Source organism: Capricornis sumatraensis, chromosome 16 (assembly GCF_032405125.1).
Source record: "Capricornis sumatraensis isolate serow.1 chromosome 16, serow.2, whole genome shotgun sequence".
NCBI classification, from domain to species: domain Eukaryota; kingdom Metazoa; phylum Chordata; class Mammalia; order Artiodactyla; family Bovidae; genus Capricornis; species Capricornis sumatraensis.
This window is the reverse complement of record NC_091084.1, coordinates 1,305,369-1,324,625: the sequence shown is the minus strand read 5'-3', so window position 1 is coordinate 1,324,625 and position 19,257 is coordinate 1,305,369.

Genomic DNA, 19,257 nt, shown 5'->3' with positions numbered 1-19,257 from the left:
GGAGGAGAGCACTAAGGAAATGCCGGCACTCAGGCACCTTCTGGGAGCTCCCGGAGTTCACCTCAGGTGTGTGGGGCCGCAGACCCCAGCCAGGGGTCCTGTGAGCCTTGTGCTCTCCGTGTTGTGCTGAGTCTGGGCGGTCAAGCAACCACTGGAGGAGCCCTGCAGTTGCCCTCCCATTGCCTCTAATAGAGCCCACACTGCTGGAGCGCTTGGCAGTGTGCAACCCACCGGCAACTAAGCCCTCCACAAGAACGCCTGGGGACTAGGTGCAAAGGCAAGGCAGGAGTGTAGCTGAGGCCAGGAAGGCGCCAGTAGCATCTCCCAGTCTCACGCAGCCCGCTCCTTTCGGGACTGGAAGCCTAACGTGCGGCAAGTCTGGGCAAGGCTCGCCCAAGGCATAGCAGCCTCACGCCAGCAACTCTGCCATATCAGGCCTCTGAGCAGAGCTGGAGCTCTGCCGTAATGGAGGGGCACTCGACTCCGCCAAAGCAGTGATTGCAGCCGCACGCAGCTGGGCTGGCTCCCCTTCTCCCAAGGAGGCTCGCTTCCCGCATGCTGTAAACTAGGCCTCCAGGCGGGGCCCCCTTCGCCTCCCACAGGTCTTGGCTCAGGAGCTGCTTCAATGAGCTGGGGCTTTGGACGGGAGCCCTGAAACGCTGGGGCAGGCCCTAACCACCTGCACACGTCTCTGCTCGGGAGGAGAGCACTAGGAAAATGACGTCTGTCAGGCACCTTCTGGGCGCTCACCGAGTCAGCCTCCGCGTGTGTGGGGCTGCAGACCCCAGCCAGTGGCCCTGTGATCCTTGTGCTCTCCGTGCTGTCCTGAGTTCGGCGTTCAAGCAACCGTAAGAATTGACTTCCAGTTGCCCTCCCATTGCCTCTAATAGAGCCGTCACTGCTGGAGCGCTTGGCAGTGTGCAACCCACCGGCAACTAAGCCCTCAACAAGAACGCTTGGGGACTAGGTGCAAAGGCAAGGCAGGAGTGGAGCTGAGGCCAGGAAGGCGCCAGTAGCATCTCCCAGTCTCGCCCAGGCCGCTCCTTTCTGGACTGGAAACCTAACGTGCGGCAAGTCTGGGCAAGGCTCGCCCAGGGCACAGCAGCCTCACGCCAGCAACTCTGAGAGATCGGGCCTTTGAGCAGAGCTGGAGCTCTGCCGTACTGTAGGGGCACTCGGCTCTGCCAAAGTAGTGATTGCCGCCGCACGCAGCTGGGCTGCCTGCTCTTGTACTGAGGAGGCTCGCTTCCGGCATGCTGTAAACTAGGCTTCCAGGCGGGGGCGCCCCGCGCATCCTACAGGTCTTAGCTGAGGAGCTGCTTCCCTGAGCTGGGGCTGTGGAAGTGAGTCCAGACACTCAAGGGCAGGCCCCAACCACCTGCACACGTCTCAGCTGGGGAGGAGAGCACTAGGGAAATGACGTCTGTCAGGCACCTTCTGGGCGCTCCCGGAGTTCCCCACCGGTGTGTGGGGCTGCAGACCCCAGCCAGGGGCCCTGTGAGCCTTGTGTTCTCCGTGCTGTGCTGACTCTGGGCAGTCAAGCAACCGCTGGAGGAGCCCTGCAGTTGCCCTCCCATTGCCTCTAATAGAGCCCTCACTGCTGGAGCGCTTGGCAGTGTGCAACCCACCGGCAACTAATCCCTCCACAAGAACGCCTGGGGACTAGGTGCAAAGGCAAAGCAGGAGTGGAGCTGAGGCCAGGAAGGCGCCAGTAGCATCTCCCAGTCTCGCGCAGCCCGCTCCATCCTGGACTGGAAGCCTATGTGTGAGGCAAGTCTGGGCAAGGCTCGCCCAGGACAGAGCAGCCTAACGCCAGCAACTCTGTCAGATCGGGACTCTGAGCAGAGCTGGAGCTCTGCCGTACTGGAGGCGCACTCGGCTCCGCCAAAGCAGTGAATGCAGCCGCACACAGCAGTGCTGCCTTCTCTTCTCCGGAGGAGGCCCGCTTCCTGCATGCTGTAAACTAGGCTTCCAGACTGGGCCCCCTGCGCCTCCCACAGGTCTTGGCTCAGGAGCTGCTTCCCTGAGCTGAGGCTGTGGACGGGAGTTCAGACACGCAGGGGCAGGCCCCAACCACCTGCACACGTCTCTGCCTGGGAGGAGAGCACTAGGGAAATGCCGGCACTCAGGCACCTTCTGGGCGCTCCCGGAGTTCACCTCCGGTGTGTGGGGCTGCAGACCACAGCCAGGGGCCCTGTGAGCCTTGTGCTCTCCGTGCTGTGCTGAGTCTGGGCGGCAAGCAACCGTAAGAATAGACTTCCACTTGCCCTCACTTTGCCTCTAATAGAGCCCTCAAGATGGAGCTCTTGGAAGTGTGCAACCCACCGGCAACTAAGCCCACCACAAGAACGCCTGGGGTCTAGGTGCAAAGGCAAGGCAGGAGTGGAGCTTAGGCCAGGAAGGCGCCAGTAGCATCTCCCAGTCTCGCGCAGCCTGCTCCTTCCTGGACTGGAAGCCTAGCCGAGAGGCAAGTCTGGGCAATGCTCGCCCAGGGCAGAGCAGCCTCACGCCAGCAACTCTGGCAGATCAGGCCTCTGAGCAGAGCTGGAGCTCTGCCGTACTGGAGGCGCACTCGGCTCTGCCAAAGCAGTGATTGCAGCCGCACACAGCAGGGCTGCCTTCTCTTATCCCGAGGAGGCTCGCTTCCCGCATGCTGTAAACTAGGCTTCCAGGCGGGGCCACCTGCGCCTCCCACATGTCTTGGCTCAGGAGCTGCTTCCCTGAGCTGGGGCTGTGGACGTGAGTCCAGAACCGCAGGGGCAGGCCCAAACAACCTGCACACGTCTCTGCTGGGGAGGAGAGCACTAGGGAAATGACGGCACTCAGGCACCGTCTGAGAGCTCCCGGAGTTCACCTCAGTTGTGTGGGGGCTGCAGACCCCAGCCAGGGGCCCTGTGAGCCTTGTGCTCTCCGTGCTGTGCTGAGTCTGGGCGGTCAAGCAACCGCTGGAGGAGCCCTGCAGTTGCCCTCCCATTACCACTAATAGAGCCCTCACTGCTGGAGCGCTTGGCAGTTTGCAACCCAAAGGCAACTAAGCCCTCCACAAGAACGCCTGGGGACTAGGTGCAAATGCAAGGCAGGAGTGGAGCTAAGGCCAGGAAGGCGCCAGTAGCATCTCCCAGTCTCGCGCAACCCGCTCCTTCCTGGACTGGAAGCCTAACGCGAGGCAAGTCTGGGCAAGGCTCGCCCAGGGCACAGCAGCCTCACGAAAGCAACTCTGAGAGATCGGGCCTTTGAGCAGAGCTGGAGCTCTGCCGTACTGGAGGGGCACTCGGCTCCGCCAAAGTACTGATTGCAGCCGCACGCAGCTGGGCTGCCTTCTCTTGTACTGAGGAGGCTCGCTTCTGTCATGCTGTAAACTAGGCTTCCGGGCGGGGGCGCCCCGCGCCTCCTACAGGTCTTAGCTGAGGAGGTGCTTCCCTGAGCTGCGGCTGTGGAAGGGAGTCCAGACACTCAAGGGCAGGCCCCAACCACCTGCACACGTCTCTGCTGGGGAGGAGAGCACTAGGAAAATGACGTCTGTCTGGCACCTTCTGGGCGCTCCCGGAATTCCCCTCCGGTGTGTGGGGCTGCAGACCCCAGCCAGGGGACCTGTGAGCCTTGGGCTCTCCGTGCTGTGCTGTTGGGCGGTCAAGCAACCGCTGGAGGAGCCCTGCAGTTGCCCTCCCATTGCCTCTAATAGAGCCCTCACTGCTGGAGCGCTTGGCAGTGTGCAACCCACCGGCAACTAAGCCCTCCACAAGAACGCCTGGGGACTAGGTGCAAAGGCAAGGCAGGAGTGGAGCTGAGGCCAGGAAGGCGCCAGTAGCATCTCCCAGTCTCACGCATCCTGCTCCTTCCTGGACTGGAAGCCTAGCCGGGAGGCAAGTCTGGGCAGGCTCGCCCTGGGCAGAGCAGCCTCACCCAAGCACTCTGCCAGATCGGGCCTCTCAGCAGAGCTGGAGCACTGCCGTACTGGAGGGGCACTCGGCTCCGCCAAAGTATTGATTGCAGCCGCACGCAGCTGGGCTGGCTTCTCTTCTCCCGAGGAGTCTCGCTTCCCGCATGCTGTAAACTAGGTTTCCAGGCGGGGTCCCCTGCGCCTCCCACAGGTCTTGGCTCAGGAGCTGCTTCCCTGAGCTGGGGCTGTGGACAGGAGCCCAGACACGCAGGGGCAGGCCCCAACCACCTGCACACGTCTCTGCTGGGGAGGAGAGCACTAGGGAAATGACGTCTGTCAGGCACCTTCTGCGCGCTCACCGACTCGGCCTCCGCGTGTGTGGGGCTGCAGACCCCAGCCAGGGGCCCTGTGAGCCTTGTGCTCTCCGTGTTGTGCTGAGTCTGGGCGGTCAAGCAACCGCTGGAGGAGCCCTGCAGTTGCCCTCCCATTGGCTCTAAGAGAGCCCTCACTGCTGGAGCGCTTGGCAGTGTGCAACCCACCGGCAACTAAGCCCTCCACAAGAACGCCTGGGGACTAGGTGCAAAGGCAAGGCAGGAGTGGAGCTGAGGCCAGGAAGGCGCCAGTAGCATCTCCCAGTCTCGCGCAGCCTGCTCCTTCCTGGACTGGAAGCCTAGCCGCGAGGCAAGTCTGGGCAAGGTTCGCCCAGGGCAGAGCAGCCTCACGCCAGCAGCTCTGCCAGATCTGGCCTTGAGCATAGCTGGAGCTCTGCCGTACTGGAGGGGCACTCGGCTCCGCCAAAGCAGTGATTGCACCGCACACAGCTGGGCTGCCTCCCCTTCTCCCAAGGACGCTCGCTTCCCGCATGCTGTACACTGGGCTTCCAGGTGGGGCTCCCTGTGCCTCCCACAGGCCTTGGCTGAGGAGCTGCTTCAATGAGGTGGGGCTGTGGACGGGAGCCCAGACACGCAGGGTAGGCCCCAACCACCTGCACATGTCTCTGCTGGGGAGGAGAGCACTAGGGAAATGACGTCTGTCAGGCACCTTCTGGGCGCTCACCGAGTCAGCCTCTGCGTGTGTTGGACTGCAGACCCCAGCCAGGGGCCCTGTGAGCCTTGTGCTCTCCGTGCTGTGCTGAGTCTGGGCGGTCAAGCAACCGCTGGAGGAGCCCTGCAGTTGCCCTCCCATTGCCTCTATAGAGCCCTCACTGCTGGAGCGCTTGTCAGTGTGCAACCCACCGGCAACTAAGCCCTCCACAAGAACGCCTGGGGACTAGGTGCAAAGGCAAGGCAGGAGTGGAGCTGAGGCCAAGAAGGCGTCAGTAGCATCTCCCAGTCTCGCGCAGCCTGCTCCTTCCTGGACTGGAAGCCTAGCCGCGAGGCAAGTCTGGGCAAGGTTCGCCCAGGGCAGAGCAGCGTCACGCCAGCAGCTCTGCCAGATCTGGCCTTGAGCAGAGCTGGAGCTCTGCCGTACTGGAGGCGCAATCGGCTCCGCCAAAGCAGTGAATGCAGCCGCACACAGCAGGGCTGTTTTCTCTTCTCCCTAGGAGGCTCGCTTCCCGCATGCTGTAAACTAGGCTTCCAGGCGGGGCCCCCTGCGCCTCCCACAGGTCTTGGCTCAGGAGCTGCTTCCCTGAGCTGGGGCTGTGTACGGAAGCCCAGACACGCAGGGGCAGGCCCCAACCACCTGCGCACGTCTCTGCTGGGGAGGACAGCACTAGGGAAATGACGTCTGTCAGGCACCTTCTGGGCACTCCCGGAGTTCACCTCCGGTGTGTGGGGCTGCAGACCCCAATCAGGGTCCCTGTGAGCCTTGTGCTCTCCGTGCTGTGCTGAGTCTGGGCGGTCAAGTAACCGTAAGAATAGACTTCCAGTTGCCCTCACTTTGCCTCTAATAGAGCCCTCAAGCTGGAGCGCTTGGCAGTGTGCAACCCACTTGCAACTAAGCCCTCCACAAGAACTCCTGGGGACTAGGTGCAAAGGCAAGGCAGGAGTGGAGCTGAGGCCAGGAAGGCTCCAGTAGCATCTCCCAGACTCGCACAGCCCGCTCCTTTCTGGACTAGAAGCCTAGCCGCGAGGCAAGTCTGGGCAAGGCTCGCCCAGGGCAGAGCAGCCTCACGCCAGCACTCTGCCAGATCGGGCCTCTGAGCAGAACTGGAGCTCTGCCGTACTGGAGGTGCACTCGGCTCCACCAAAGCAGTGATTGCAGCCGCACGCATTTGGGCTGCCTCCTCTTATCCAAAGGAGGCTCTCTTCCCACATGCTGTGCACTAGGCTTCCAGGAGGGGGCGCCCCGCGCCTCCTACAGGTCTTGTCTGAGGAGCTGCTTCCCTGAGCTGGGGCTGTGGACGGGAGCCCAGACACGCAGGGTCAGGAAGAAACCACCTGCACACGTATCTGCTGGGGAGGAGAGCACGAGGGAAATGACGTCTGTCAGGCACCTTCTGGGCGCTCACCGAGTCAGCCTCCACGTGTGTGGGGCTGCAGACCCCAGCCAGTGGCCCTGTGAGCCTTGTGCTTTCCGTGCTGTGCTGAGTCTGGGCGGTCAAGCAACCGCTGGAGGAGCCCTGCAGTTGCCCTCCCATTACCACTAATAGAGCCCTCACTGCTGGAGCGCTTGGCAGTTTGCAACCCAAAGGCAACTAAGCCCTCCACAAGAACGCCTGGGGACTAGGTGCAAATGCAAGGCAGGAGTGGAGCTAAGGCCAGGAAGGCGCCAGTAGCATCTCCCAGTCTCGCGCAACCCGCTCCTTCCTGGACTGGAAGCCTAACGCGAGGCAAGTCTGGGCAAGGCTCGCCCAGGGCACAGCAGCCTCACGAAAGCAACTCTGAGAGATCGGGCCTTTGAGCAGAGCTGGAGCTCTGCCGTACTGGAGGGGCACTCGGCTCCGCCAAAGTACTGATTGCAGCCGCACGCAGCTGGGCTGCCTTCTCTTGTACTGAGGAGGCTCGCTTCTGTCATGCTGTAAACTAGGCTTCCGGGCGGGGGCGCCCCGCGCCTCCTACAGGTCTTAGCTGAGGAGGTGCTTCCCTGAGCTGCGGCTGTGGAAGGGAGTCCAGACACTCAAGGGCAGGCCCCAACCACCTGCACACGTCTCTGCTGGGGAGGAGAGCACTAGGAAAATGAAGTCTGTCTGGCACCTTCTGGGCGCTCCCGGAATTCCCCTCCGGTGTGTGGGGCTGCAGACCCCAGCCAGGGGACCTGTGAGCCTTGGGCTCTCCGTGCTGTGCTGTTGGGCGGTCAAGCAACCGCTGGAGGAGCCCTGCAGTTGCCCTCCCATTGCCTCTAATAGAGCCCTCATTGCTGGAGCGCTTGGCAGTGTGCAACCCACCGGCAACTAAGCCCTCCACAAGAACGCCTGGGGACTAGGTGCAAAGGCAAGGCAGGAGTGGAGCTGAGGCCAGGAAGGCGCCAGTAGCATCTCCCAGTCTCACGCAGCCTGCTCCTTCCTGGACTGGAAGCCTAGCCGGGAGGCAAGTCTGGGCAGGCTCGCCCTGGTCAGAGCAGCCTCACCCAAGCACTCTGCCAGATCGGGCCTCTCAGCAGAGCTGGAGCACTGCCGTACTGGAGGGGCACTCGGCTCCGCCAAAGTATTGATTGCAGCCGCACGCAGCTGGGCTGGCTTCTCTTCTCCCGAGGAGTCTCGCTTCCCGCATGCTGTAAACTAGGTTTCCAGGCGGGGTCCCCTGCGCCTCCCACAGGTCTTGGCTCAGGAGCTGCTTCCCTGAGCTGGGGCTGTGGACAGGAGCCCAGACACGCAGGGGCAGGCCCCAACCACCTGCACACGTCTCTGCTGGGGAGGAGAGCACTAGGGAAATGACGTCTGTCAGGCACCTTCTGCGCGCTCACCGACTCGGCCTCCGCGTGTGTGGGGCTGCAGACCCCAGCCAGGGGCCCTGTGAGCCTTGTGCTCTCCGTGTTGTGCTGAGTCTGGGCGGTCAAGCAACCGCTGGAGGAGCCCTGCAGTTGCCCTCCCATTGGCTCTAAGAGAGCCCTCACTGCTGGAGCGCTTGGCAGTGTGCAACCCACCGGCAACTAAGCCCTCCACAAGATCGCCTGGGGACTAGGTGCAAAGGCAAGGCAGGAGTGGAGCTGAGGCCAGGAAGGCGCCAGTAGCATCTCCCAGTCTCGCGCAGCCTGCTCCTTCCTGGACTGGAAGCCTAGCCGCGAGGCAAGTCTGGGCAAGGTTCGCCCAGGGCAGAGCAGCCTCACGCCAGCAGCTCTGCCAGATCTGGCCTTGAGCATAGCTGGAGCTCTGCCGTACTGGAGGGGCACTCGGCTCCGCCAAAGCAGTGATTGCACCGCACACAGCTGGGCTGCCTCCCCTTCTCCCAAGGACGCTCGCTTCCCGCATGCTGTACACTGGGCTTCCAGGTGGGGCTCCCTGTGCCTCCCACAGGCCTTGGCTGAGGAGCTGCTTCAATGAGGTGGGGCTGTGGACGGGAGCCCAGACACGCAGGGTAGGCCCCAACCACCTGCACATGTCTCTGCTGGGGAGGAGAGCACTAGGGAAATGACGTCTGTCAGGCACCTTCTGGGCGCTCACCGAGTCAGCCTCTGCGTGTGTTGGACTGCAGACCCCAGCCAGGGGCCCTGTGAGCCTTGTGCTCTCCGTGCTGTGCTGAGTCTGGGCGGTCAAGCAACCGCTGGAGGAGCCCTGCAGTTGCCCTCCCATTGCCTCTATAGAGCCCTCACTGCTGGAGCGCTTGTCAGTGTGCAACCCACCGGCAACTAAGCCCTCCACAAGAACGCCTGGGGACTAGGTGCAAAGGCAAGGCAGGAGTGGAGCTGAGGCCAAGAAGGCGCCAGTAGCATCTCCCAGTCTCGCGCAGCCTGCTCCTTCCTGGACTGGAAGCCTAGCCGCGAGGCAAGTCTGGGCAAGGTTCGCCCAGGGCAGAGCAGCGTCACGCCAGCAGCTCTGCCAGATCTGGCCTTGAGCAGAGCTGGAGCTCTGCCGTACTGGAGGCGCAATCGGCTCCGCCAAAGCAGTGAATGCAGCCGCACACAGCAGGGCTGTTTTCTCTTCTCCCTAGGAGGCTCGCTTCCCGCATGCTGTAAACTAGGCTTCCAGGCGGGGCCCCCTGCGCCTCCCACAGGTCTTGGCTCAGGAGCTGCTTCCCTGAGCTGGGGCTGTGTACGGAAGCCCAGACACGCAGGGGCAGGCCCCAACCACCTGCGCACGTCTCTGCTGGGGAGGACAGCACTAGGGAAATGACGTCTGTCAGGCACCTTCTGGGCACTCCCGGAGTTCACCTCCGGTGTGTGGGGCTGCAGACCCCAATCAGGGTCCCTGTGAGCCTTGTGCTCTCCGTGCTGTGCTGAGTCTGGGCGGTCAAGTAACCGTAAGAATAGACTTCCAGTTGCCCTCACTTTGCCTCTAATAGAGCCCTCAAGCTGGAGCGCATGGAAGTGTGCAACCCACCGGCAACTAAGCCCTCCACAAGAACGCCTGGGGACTAGGTGCAAAGGCAAGGCAGGAGTGGAGCTGAGGCCAGGAAGGCGCCAGTAGCATCTCCCAGTCTCGCGCAGCCTGCAACTTCCTGGACTGGAAGCCTAGCCGCAAGGCAAGTCTGGGCAAACTTGCCTTGGGCAGAGCAGCCTCACAACAGCAACACTGCCAGATCGGGCCTCTGAGCAGAGCTGGAGCTCTGCCGTACTGGAGACGCATTCGTCTCCGCCAAAGCAGTGAATGCAGCCACACACAGCAGGGCTGCCTTCTCTTCTCCGGAGGAGGCTCGCTTCCCGCATGCTGTAAACTAGGCTTCCAGGCGGGGCCCCCTGCGCCTCCCACAGATCTTGGCTCAGGAGCTGCTTCCCTGAGCTGGGGCTGTGGACGGGAGCTCAGACACGCAGGGGCAGGCCCCAACCACCTGCACACGTTTCTGCCTGGGAGGAGAGCACTAGGGAAATGACGGCACTCAGGCACCTTCTGGGCGCTCCCGGAGTTCACCTCCGGTGTGTGGGGTTGCAGAACCCATCCAGGGGCCCTGTGAGCCTTGTGCTCTCCGTGCTGTGCTGAGTCTGGGCGGTCAAGCAACCACTGGAAAAGCCCTGCAGTTGCCCTCCCATTACCACTAATAGAGCCCTCACTGCTGGAGCGCTTGGCAGTGTGCAACCCACCGGCAACTAAGCCCTCCACAAGAACGCCTGGGGACTGGGTGCAAAGGCAAGGCAGGAGTGGAGCTGAGGCCAGGAAGGCGCCAGTAGCATCTCCCAGTCTCGCACAGCCCGCTCCTTTCTGGACTGGAAGCCTAATGCGAGGCAAGTCTGGGCAAGGCTCGCCCAGGGCACAGCATCCTCACGCCAGCAACTCTGAGAGATCGGGCCTTTGAGCAGAGCTGGAGCTCTGCTGTACTGGAGGGGCACTCGGCTCCGCCAAAGTACTGATTGCAGCCGCACGCAGCTCGGCTGCCTTCTCTTGTACTGAGGAGGCTGGCTTCCGGCATGCTGTAAACTAGGCTTCCCGGCGGGGGCGCCCCGCGCCTCCTACAGGTCTTAGCTGAGGAGCTGCTTCCCTGAGCTGGGGCTGTGGAAGGGAGTCCAGACACTCAAGGGCAGGCCCCAGCCACCTGCACACGTCTCTGCTGGGGAGGAGAGCACTAGGGAAATGACGTCTGTCAGGCACCTTCTGGGTTCTCACCGAGACAGCCTCCGCGTGTGTGGGGCTGTAGACCCCAGCCAGGGGCCCTGAGAGCCTTTTGCTCTCCGTGCTGTGCTGAGTCTGGGCGGTCAAGCAACCGCTGGAGGAGCCCTGCAGTTGCCCTCCCATTGCATCTAATAGAGCCCTCAAGCTGGAACGCTAAGCAGTGTGCTACCCACTGGCAAATAAGCCCTCCACAAGAACGCCTGGGGACTAGGTGCAAAGGTAAGGCAGGAGTGGAGCTGAGGCCTGGAAGGCGCCAGTAGCATCTCGCAGTCTCACGCAGCCTGCTCCTTCCTGGACTGGAAGCCTAGCCACGAGGCAAGTCTGGGCAAGGCTCGCCCAGGGCAAAGCAGCCTCACGCCAGCAACTCTGCCCGATCGGGCCTCTGAGCGGAACTGGAGCTCTGCCGTACTGGAGGCGCTCTCGGCTCCGCCCAAGCAGTGATTGCAGGTGCACGCATCTGGGCTGCCTCCTCTTCTTCCAAGGAGGGTCGCTTCCCGCATGCTGTGCACTAGGCTTCCAGGCGGTGGCGCCGCGCGCCTTCTTCAGGTCTTGGCTGAGGAGCTGCTTCCCTGAGCTGGGGCTGTGGACGGGAGCCCAGACATGCAGGGGCAGGCCCAAACCACCTGCACATTTCTCTGCTGGGGTGGGGAGCCCTAGGGAAATGACGTCTGTCAGGCACCTTCTGGGCGCTCACCGAGTCAGCCTCCGCGTGTGTTGGACTGCAGACCCCAGCCAGGGGCCCTGTGAGCCTTGTGCTCTCCATGCTGTGCTGAGTCTCGGCGGTCAAGCAACCGCTGGAGGCGCCCTGCAGTTGCACTCCCATTGCCTCTAATAGAGCCCTCAAGCTGGAACGCTAAGCAGTGTGCTACCCACTGGCAAATAAGCCCTCCACAAGAAGGCCTGGGGACTAGGTGCAAAGGCAAGGCAGGAGTGGAGCTGAGGCCAGGAAGGTGCCAGGAGCATCTCCCAGTCTCGCGCAGCCCGCTCCTTCCTGGAATGGAAGCTTAATCGCGAGGCAAGTCTGGGCAAGGCTCGCCCAGGACAGAGCAGCCTAACGCCAGCAAGTCTGCCAGATCGGGCCCCTGCGCAGAGCTGGAGCTCTGCCGTACTGGTGTGGCACTCGGATGCGCCAAAGTACTGATTGCAGCCACACGCAGCTCGGCTGCCTTCTCTTGTACTGAGGAGGCTCGCTTCCGGCATGCTGTAAACTAGGCTTCCCGGCGGGGGCGCCCTGCGCCTCCTAGAGGTCTTAGCTGAGGAGCTGCTTCCCTGAGCTAGGGCTGAGGAAGGGAGTCCAGACACTCAAGGGCAGGCCCCACCCACCTGCCCACGTCTCTGCAGGGAAGGAGAGCACTAGGGAAATGACATCTGTCAGGCACCTTCTGGGCGCTCCCGGAGTTCGCCTCCGGTGTGTGGGGCTGCAGACCTCAGCCAGGGGCCCTGTGAGCCTTGTGCTCTCCGTGCTGTGCTGAGTCTGGGCGGTCAAGCAACCGCACAAGGAATCTTGAAATTGCACTCCCTTTGCCTCTAATAGAGCCTTCACTGCTGGAGCGCTTGGCAGTGTGCAACCCACCGGCAACTAAGCCTTTCACAAGAACGCCTGGGGACTAGGTGCAAAGGCAAGGCAGGAGTGGAGCTGAGCCCTGGAAGGCGCCAGTAGCATCTCCCAGTCTCGCGCAGCCTGCTCCTTCCTGGACTGGAAGCCTAGCCGCAAGGCAAGTCTGGGCAAACTTGCCCTGGGCAGAGCAGCCTCACGCCAGCAACACTGCCAGATCGGGCCTCTTAGCAGAGCTGGACTCTGCCGTACTGGAGGCGCACTCGGCTCCGCCAAAGCAGTGAATGCAGCCGCACACAGCAGGGCTGCCTGCTCTTCTCTGGAGGAGGCTCGCTTCCCGCATGCTGTAAACTAGGATTCCAGGCGGGGCCCCCTGTGGCTCCCACAGGTCTTGGCTCAGGAGCTGCTTCCCTGAGCTGGGGCTGTAGATGGGAGCTCAGAAACGCAGGGGCAGGCCCCAACCACCTGCACTCTTCTCTGCCTGGGAGGAGAGCACTAGGGAAATGACGGCACTCAGGCACCGTCTGAGAGCTCCCGGAGTTCACCTCAGTTGTGTGGGGGCTGCAGACCCCAGCCAGGGGCCCTGTGAGCCTTGTGCTCTCCGTGCTGTGCTGAGTCTGGGCGGTCAAGCAACCGCTGGTGGAGCCCTGCAGTTGCCCTCCCATTGCCTCTAAGAGAGCCCTCACTGCTGGAGCGCTTGGCAGTGTGCAACCCACAGGCAACTAAGCCCTCCACAAGAAAGCCTGGGGACTAGGTGCAAAGGCAAGGCAGGAGTGGAGCTGAGGCCAGGAAGGCGCCAGGAGCATCTCCCAGTCTCGCGCAGCCTGCTCCTTCCTGGACTGGAAGCCTAGCCGCGAGGCACGTCTGGGCAAGGTTCGCCCAGGACAGAGCAGCCTCACGCCAGCAGCTCTGCCAGATCTGGCCTTGAGCAGAGCTGGAGCTCTGCCGTACTGGAGGGGCACTCGGCTCCGCCAAAGCAGTGATTGAACCGCACACAGCAGGGCTGCCTCCCCTTCTCCCAAGGACGCTCACCTCTCGCATGCTGTAAACTGGGCTTCCAGGCGGGGCCCCCTGCGCCTCCCACAGGTCTTGGCGGAGGAGCTGCTTCCCTGAGGTGGGGCTGTGGACGGGAGCCCAGACACGCAGGGTAGGCCCCAACCACCTGCACATGTCTCTGCTAGGGAGGAGAGCACTAGGGAAATGACGTCTGTCAGGCACCTTCTGGTCGCTCACCGAGTCAGCCTCCGCGTGTGTTGGACTGCAGACCCCAGCCAGGGGCCCTGTGAGCCTTGTGCTCTCCGTGCTGTGCTGAGTCTGGGCGGTCAAGCAACCGCTGGAGGAACCCTGCAGTTGCCCTCCCATTGCCTCTAATAGAGCACTCACTGCTGGAGCGCTTGGCAGTGTGCAACCCACCGGCAACTAAGCCCTCCACAAGAACGCCTGGGGACTAGGTGCAAAGGCAAGGCAGGAGTGGAGCTGAGGCCAGGAAGGCGCCAGTAGCATCTCCCAGTCTCGCGCAGCCTGCTCCTTCCTGGACTGGAAGCCTAGCCGCGAGGCAAATCTGGGCAAGGCTCGGGCAGGGCAGAGCAGCCTCACGCCTGCAGCTCTGCCAGATCTGGCCTTGAGCAGAGCTGGAGCTCTGCCGTACTGGAGGCGCACTCGGCTCCGCCAAAGCAGTGAATGCAGCCGCACACAGCAGGGCTGCTTTCTCTTCTCCCGAGGAGGCTCGCTTCCCGCATGCTGTAAACTAGGCTTCCAGGCGGGGCCCCCTGCGCCTCCCACAGTTCTTGGCTCAGGAGCTGCTTCCCTGAGCTGGGGCTGTGGACGGGAGCCCAGACATGCAGGGGCAGGCCCCAACCACCTGCACACGTCTCTGCTGGGGAGGAGAGCACTAGGGAAATGACGTCTGTCAGGCACCTTCTGGGCGCTCCCGGAGTTCAACTCCGGTGTGTGGGGCTGCAGACCCCAGCCAGGGTCCCTGTGAGCCTTGTACTCTCCGAGCTGTGCTGAGTCTGGGCGGTTAAGTAACCGTAAGAATAGACTTCCAGTTGCCCTCATTTTGCCTCTAATAGAGCCCTCAAGCTGGAGCGCTTGGCAGTGTGCAACCCACTTGCAACTAAGCCCTCCACAAGAACTCCTGGGGACTAGGTGCAAAGGCAAGGCAGGAGTGGAGCTGAGGCCAGGAAGGCTCCAGTAGCATCTCCCAGACTCGCACAGCCCGCTCCTTTCTGGACTAGAAGCCTAGCCGCGAGGCAAGTCTGGGCAAGGCTCGCCCAGGGCAGAGCAGCCTCACGCCAGCACTCTGCCAGATCGGGCCTCTGAGCAGAACTGGAGCTCTGCCGTACTGGAGGTGCACTCGGCTCCACCAAAGCAGTGATTGCAGCCGCACGCATTTGGGCTGCCTCCTCTTATCCCAAGGAGGCTCTCTTCCCACATGCTGTGCACTAGGCTTCCAGGAGGGGGCGCCCCGCGCCTCCTACAGGTCTTGTCTGAGGAGCTGCTTCCCTGAGCTGGGGCTGTGGACGGGAGCCCAGACACGCAGGGTCAGGAAGAAACCACCTGCACACGTATCTGCTGGGGAGGAGAGCACGAGGGAAATGACGTCTGTCAGGCACCTTCTGGGCGCTCACCGAGTCAGCCTCCACGTGTGTGGGGCTGCAGACCCCAGCCAGTGGCCCTGTGAGCCTTGTGCTTTCCGTGCTGTGCTGAGTCTGGGCGGTCAAGCAACCGCTGGAGGAGCCCTGCAGTTGCCCTCCCATTACCACTAATAGAGCCCTCACTGCTGGAGCGCTTGGCAGTTTGCAACCCAAAGGCAACTAAGCCCTCCACAAGAACGCCTGGGTACTAGGTGCAAATGCAAGGCAGGAGTGGAGCTAAGGCCAGGAAGGCGCCAGTAGCATCTCCCAGTCTCGCGCAACCCGCTCCTTCCTGGACTGGAAGCCTAACGCGAGGCAAGTCTGGGCAAGGCTCGCCCAGGGCACAGCAGCCTCACGAAAGCAACTCTGAGAGATCGGGCCTTTGAGCAGAGCTGGAGCTCTGCCGTACTGGAGGGGCACTCGGCTCCGCCAAAGTACTGATTGCAGCCGCACGCAGCTGGGCTGCCTTCTCTTGTACTGAGGAGGCTCGCTTCTGTCATGCTGTAAACTAGGCTTCCGGGCGGGGGCGCCCCGCGCCTCCTACAGGTCTTAGCTGAGGAGGTGCTTCCCTGAGCTGCGGCTGTGGAAGGGAGTCCAGACACTCAAGGGCAGGCCCCAACCACCTGCACACGTCTCTGCTGGGGAGGAGAGCACTAGGAATATGACGTCTGTCTGGCACCTTCTGGGCGCTCCCGGAATTCCCCTCCGGTGTGTGGGGCTGCAGACCCCAGCCAGGGGACCTGTGAGCCTTGGGCTCTCCGTGCTGTGCTGTTGGGCGGTCAAGCAACCGCTGGAGGAGCCCTGCAGTTGCCCTCCCATTGCCTCTAATAGAGCCCTCATTGCTGGAGCGCTTGGCAGTGTGCAACCCACCGGCAACTAAGCCCTCCACAAGAACGCCTGGGGACTAGGTGCAAAGGCAAGGCAGGAGTGGAGCTGAGGCCAGGAAGGCGCCAGTAGCATCTCCCAGTCTCACGCAGCCTGCTCCTTCCTGGACTGGAAGCCTAGCCGGGAGGCAAGTCTGGGCAGGCTCGCCCTGGGCAGAGCAGCCTCACCCAAGCACTCTGCCAGATCGGGCCTCTCAGCAGAGCTGGAGCACTGCCGTACTGGAGGGGCACTCGGCTCCGCCAAAGTATTGATTGCAGCCGCACGCAGCTGGGCTGGCTTCTCTTCTCCCGAGGAGTCTCGCTTCCCGCATGCTGTAAACTAGGTTTCCAGGCGGGGTCCCCTGCGCCTCCCACAGGTCTTGGCTCAGGAGCTGCTTCCCTGAGCTGGGGCTGTGGACAGGAGCCCAGACACGCAGGGGCAGGCCCCAACCACCTGCACACGTCTCTGCTGGGGAGGAGAGCACTAGGGAAATGACGTCTGTCAGGCACCTTCTGCGCGCTCACCGACTCGGCCTCCGCGTGTGTGGGGCTGCAGACCCCAGCCAGGGGCCCTGTGAGCCTTGTGCTCTCCGTGTTGTGCTGAGTCTGGGCGGTCAAGCAACCGCTGGAGGAGCCCTGCAGTTGCCCTCCCATTGGCTCTAAGAGAGCCCTCACTGCTGGAGCGCTTGGCAGTGTGCAACCCACCGGCAACTAAGCCCTCCACAAGAACGCCTGGGGACTAGGTGCAAAGGCAAGGCAGGAGTGGAGCTGAGGCCAGGAAGGCGCCAGTAGCATCTCCCAGTCTCGCGCAGCCTGCTCCTTCCTGGACTGGAAGCCTAGCCGCGAGGCAAGTCTGGGCAAGGTTCGCCCAGGGCAGAGCAGCCTCACGCCAGCAGCTCTGCCAGATCTGGCCTTGAGCACAGCTGGAGCTCTGCCGTACTGGAGGGGCACTCGGCTCCGCCAAAGCAGTGATTGCACCGCACACAGCTGGGCTGCCTCCCCTTCTCCCAAGGACGTTCGCTTCCCGCATGCTGTACACTGGGCTTCCAGGTGGGGCTCCCTGAGCCTCCCACAGGCCTTGGCTGAGGAGCTGCTTCAATGAGGTGGGGCTGTGGACGGGAGCCCAGACACGCAGGGTAGGCCCCAACCACCTGCACATGTCTCTGCTGGGGAGGAGAGCACTAGGGAAATGACGTCTGTCAGGCAACTTCTGGGCGCTCACCGAGTCAGCCTCTGCGTGTGTTGGACTGCAGACCCCAGCCAGGGGCCCTGTGAGCCTTGTGCTCTCCGTGCTGTGCTGAGTCTGGGCGGTCAAGCAACCGCTGGAGGAGCCCTGCAGTTGCCCTCCCATTGCCTCTATAGAGCCCTCACTGCTGGAGCGCTTGTCAGTGTGCAACCCACCGGCAACTAAGCCCTCCACAAGAACGCCTGGGGACTAGGTGCAAAGGCAAGGCAGGAGTGGAGCTGAGGCCAAGAAGGCGTCAGTAGCATCTCCCAGTCTCGCGCAGCCTGCTCCTTCCTGGACTGGAAGCCTAGCCGCGAGGCAAGTCTGGGCAAGGTTCGCCCAGGGCAGAGCAGCGTCACGCCAGCAGCTCTGCCAGATCTGGCCTTGAGCAGAGCTGGAGCTCTGCCGTACTGGAGGCGCAATCGGCTCCGCCAAAGCAGTGAATGCAGCCGCACACAGCAGGGCTGTTTTCTCTTCTCCCTAGGAGGCTCGCTTCCCGCATGCTGTAAACTAGGCTTCCAGGCGGGGCCCCCTGCGCCTCCCACAGGTCTTGGCTCAGGAGCTGCTTCCCTGAGCTGGGGCTGTGTACGGAAGCCCAGACACGCAGGGGCAGGCCCCAACCACCTGCGCACGTCTCTGCTGGGGAGGACAGCACTAGGGAAATGACGTCTGTCAGGCACCTTCTGGGCACTCCCGGAGTTCACCTCCGGTGTGTGGGGCTGCAGACCCCAATCAGGGTCCCTGTGAGCCTTGTGCTCTCCGTGCTGTGCTGAGTCTGGGCGGTCAAGTAACCGTAAGAATAGACTTCCAGTTGCCCTCACTTTGCCTCTAATAGAGCCCTCAAGCTGGAGCGCATGGAAGTGTGCAACCCACCGGCAACTAAGCCCTCCACAAGAACGCCTGGGGACTAGGTGCAAAGGCAAGGCAGGAGTGGAGCTGAGGCCAGGAAGGCGCCAGTAGCATCTCCCAGTCTCGCGCAGCCTGCAACTTCCTGGACTGGAAGCCTAGCCGCAAGGCAAGTCTGGGCAAACTTGCCTTGGGCAGAGCAGCCTCACAACAGCAACACTGCCAGATCGGGCCTCTGAGCAGAGCTGGAGCTCTGCCGTACTGGAGGCGCATTCGTCTCCGCCAAAGCAGTGAATGCAGCCACACACAGCAGGGCTGCCTTCTCTTCTCCCGAGGAGGCTCGCTTCCCGCATGCTGTAAACTAGGCTTCCAGGCGGGGCCCCCTGCGCCTCCCACAGATCTTGGCTCAGGAGCTGCTTCCCTGAGCTGGGGCTGTGGACGGGAGCTCAGACACGCAGGGGCAGGCCCCAACCACCTGCACACGTTTCTGCCTGGGAGGAGAGCACTAGGGAAATGACGGCACTCAGGCACCTTCTGGGCGCTCCCGGAGTTCACCTCCGGTGTGTGGGGTTGCAGAACCCATCCAGGGGCCCTGTGAACCTTGTGCTCTCCGTGCTGTGCTGAGTCTGGGCGGTCAAGCAACCACTGGAAAAGCCCTGCAGTTGCCCTCCCATTACCACTAATAGAGCCCTCACTGCTGGAGCGCTTGGCAGTGTGCAACCCACCGGCAACTAAGCCCTCCACAAGAACGCCTGGGGACTGGGTGCAAAGGCAAGGCAGGAGTGGAGCTGAGGCCAGGAAGGCGCCAGTAGCATCTCCCAGTCTCGCACAGCCCGCTCCTTTCTGGACTGGAAGCCTAATGCGAGGCAAGTCTGGGCAAGGCTCGCCCAGGGCACAGCATCCTCACGCCAGCAACTCTGAGAGATCGGGCCTTTGAGTAGAGCTGGAGCTCTGCCGTACTGGAGGGGCACTCGGCTCCGCCAAAGTACTGATTGCAGCCGCACGCAGCTCGGCTGCCTTCTCTTGTACTGAGGAGGCTGGCTTCCGGCATGCTGTAAACTAGGCTTCCCGGCGGGGGCGCCCCGCGACTCCTACAGGTCTTAGCTGAGGAGCTGCTTCCCTGAGCTGGGGCTGTGGAAGGGAGTCCAGACACTCAAGGGCAGGCCCCAGCCACCTGCACACGTCTCTGCTGGGGAGGAGAGCACTAGGGAAATGACGTCTGTCAGGCACCTTCTGGGTTCTCACCGAGACAGCCTCCGCGTGTGTGGGGCTGTAGACCCCAGCCAGGGGCCCTGAGAGCCTTTTGCTCTCCGTGCTGTGCTGAGTCTGGGCGGTCAAGCAACCGCTGGAGGAGCCCTGCAGTTGCCCTCCCATTGCATCTAATAGAGCCCTCAAGCTGGAACGCTAAGCAGTGTGCTACCCACTGGCAAATAAGCCCTCCACAAGAACGCCTGGGGACTAGGTGCAAAGGTAAGGCAGGAGTGGAGCTGAGGCCTGGAAGGCGCCAGTAGCATCTCGCAGTCTCACGCAGCCTGCTCCTTCCTGGACTGGAAGCCTAGCCACGAGGCAAGTCTGGGCAAGGCTCGCCCAGGGCAAAGCAGCCTCACGC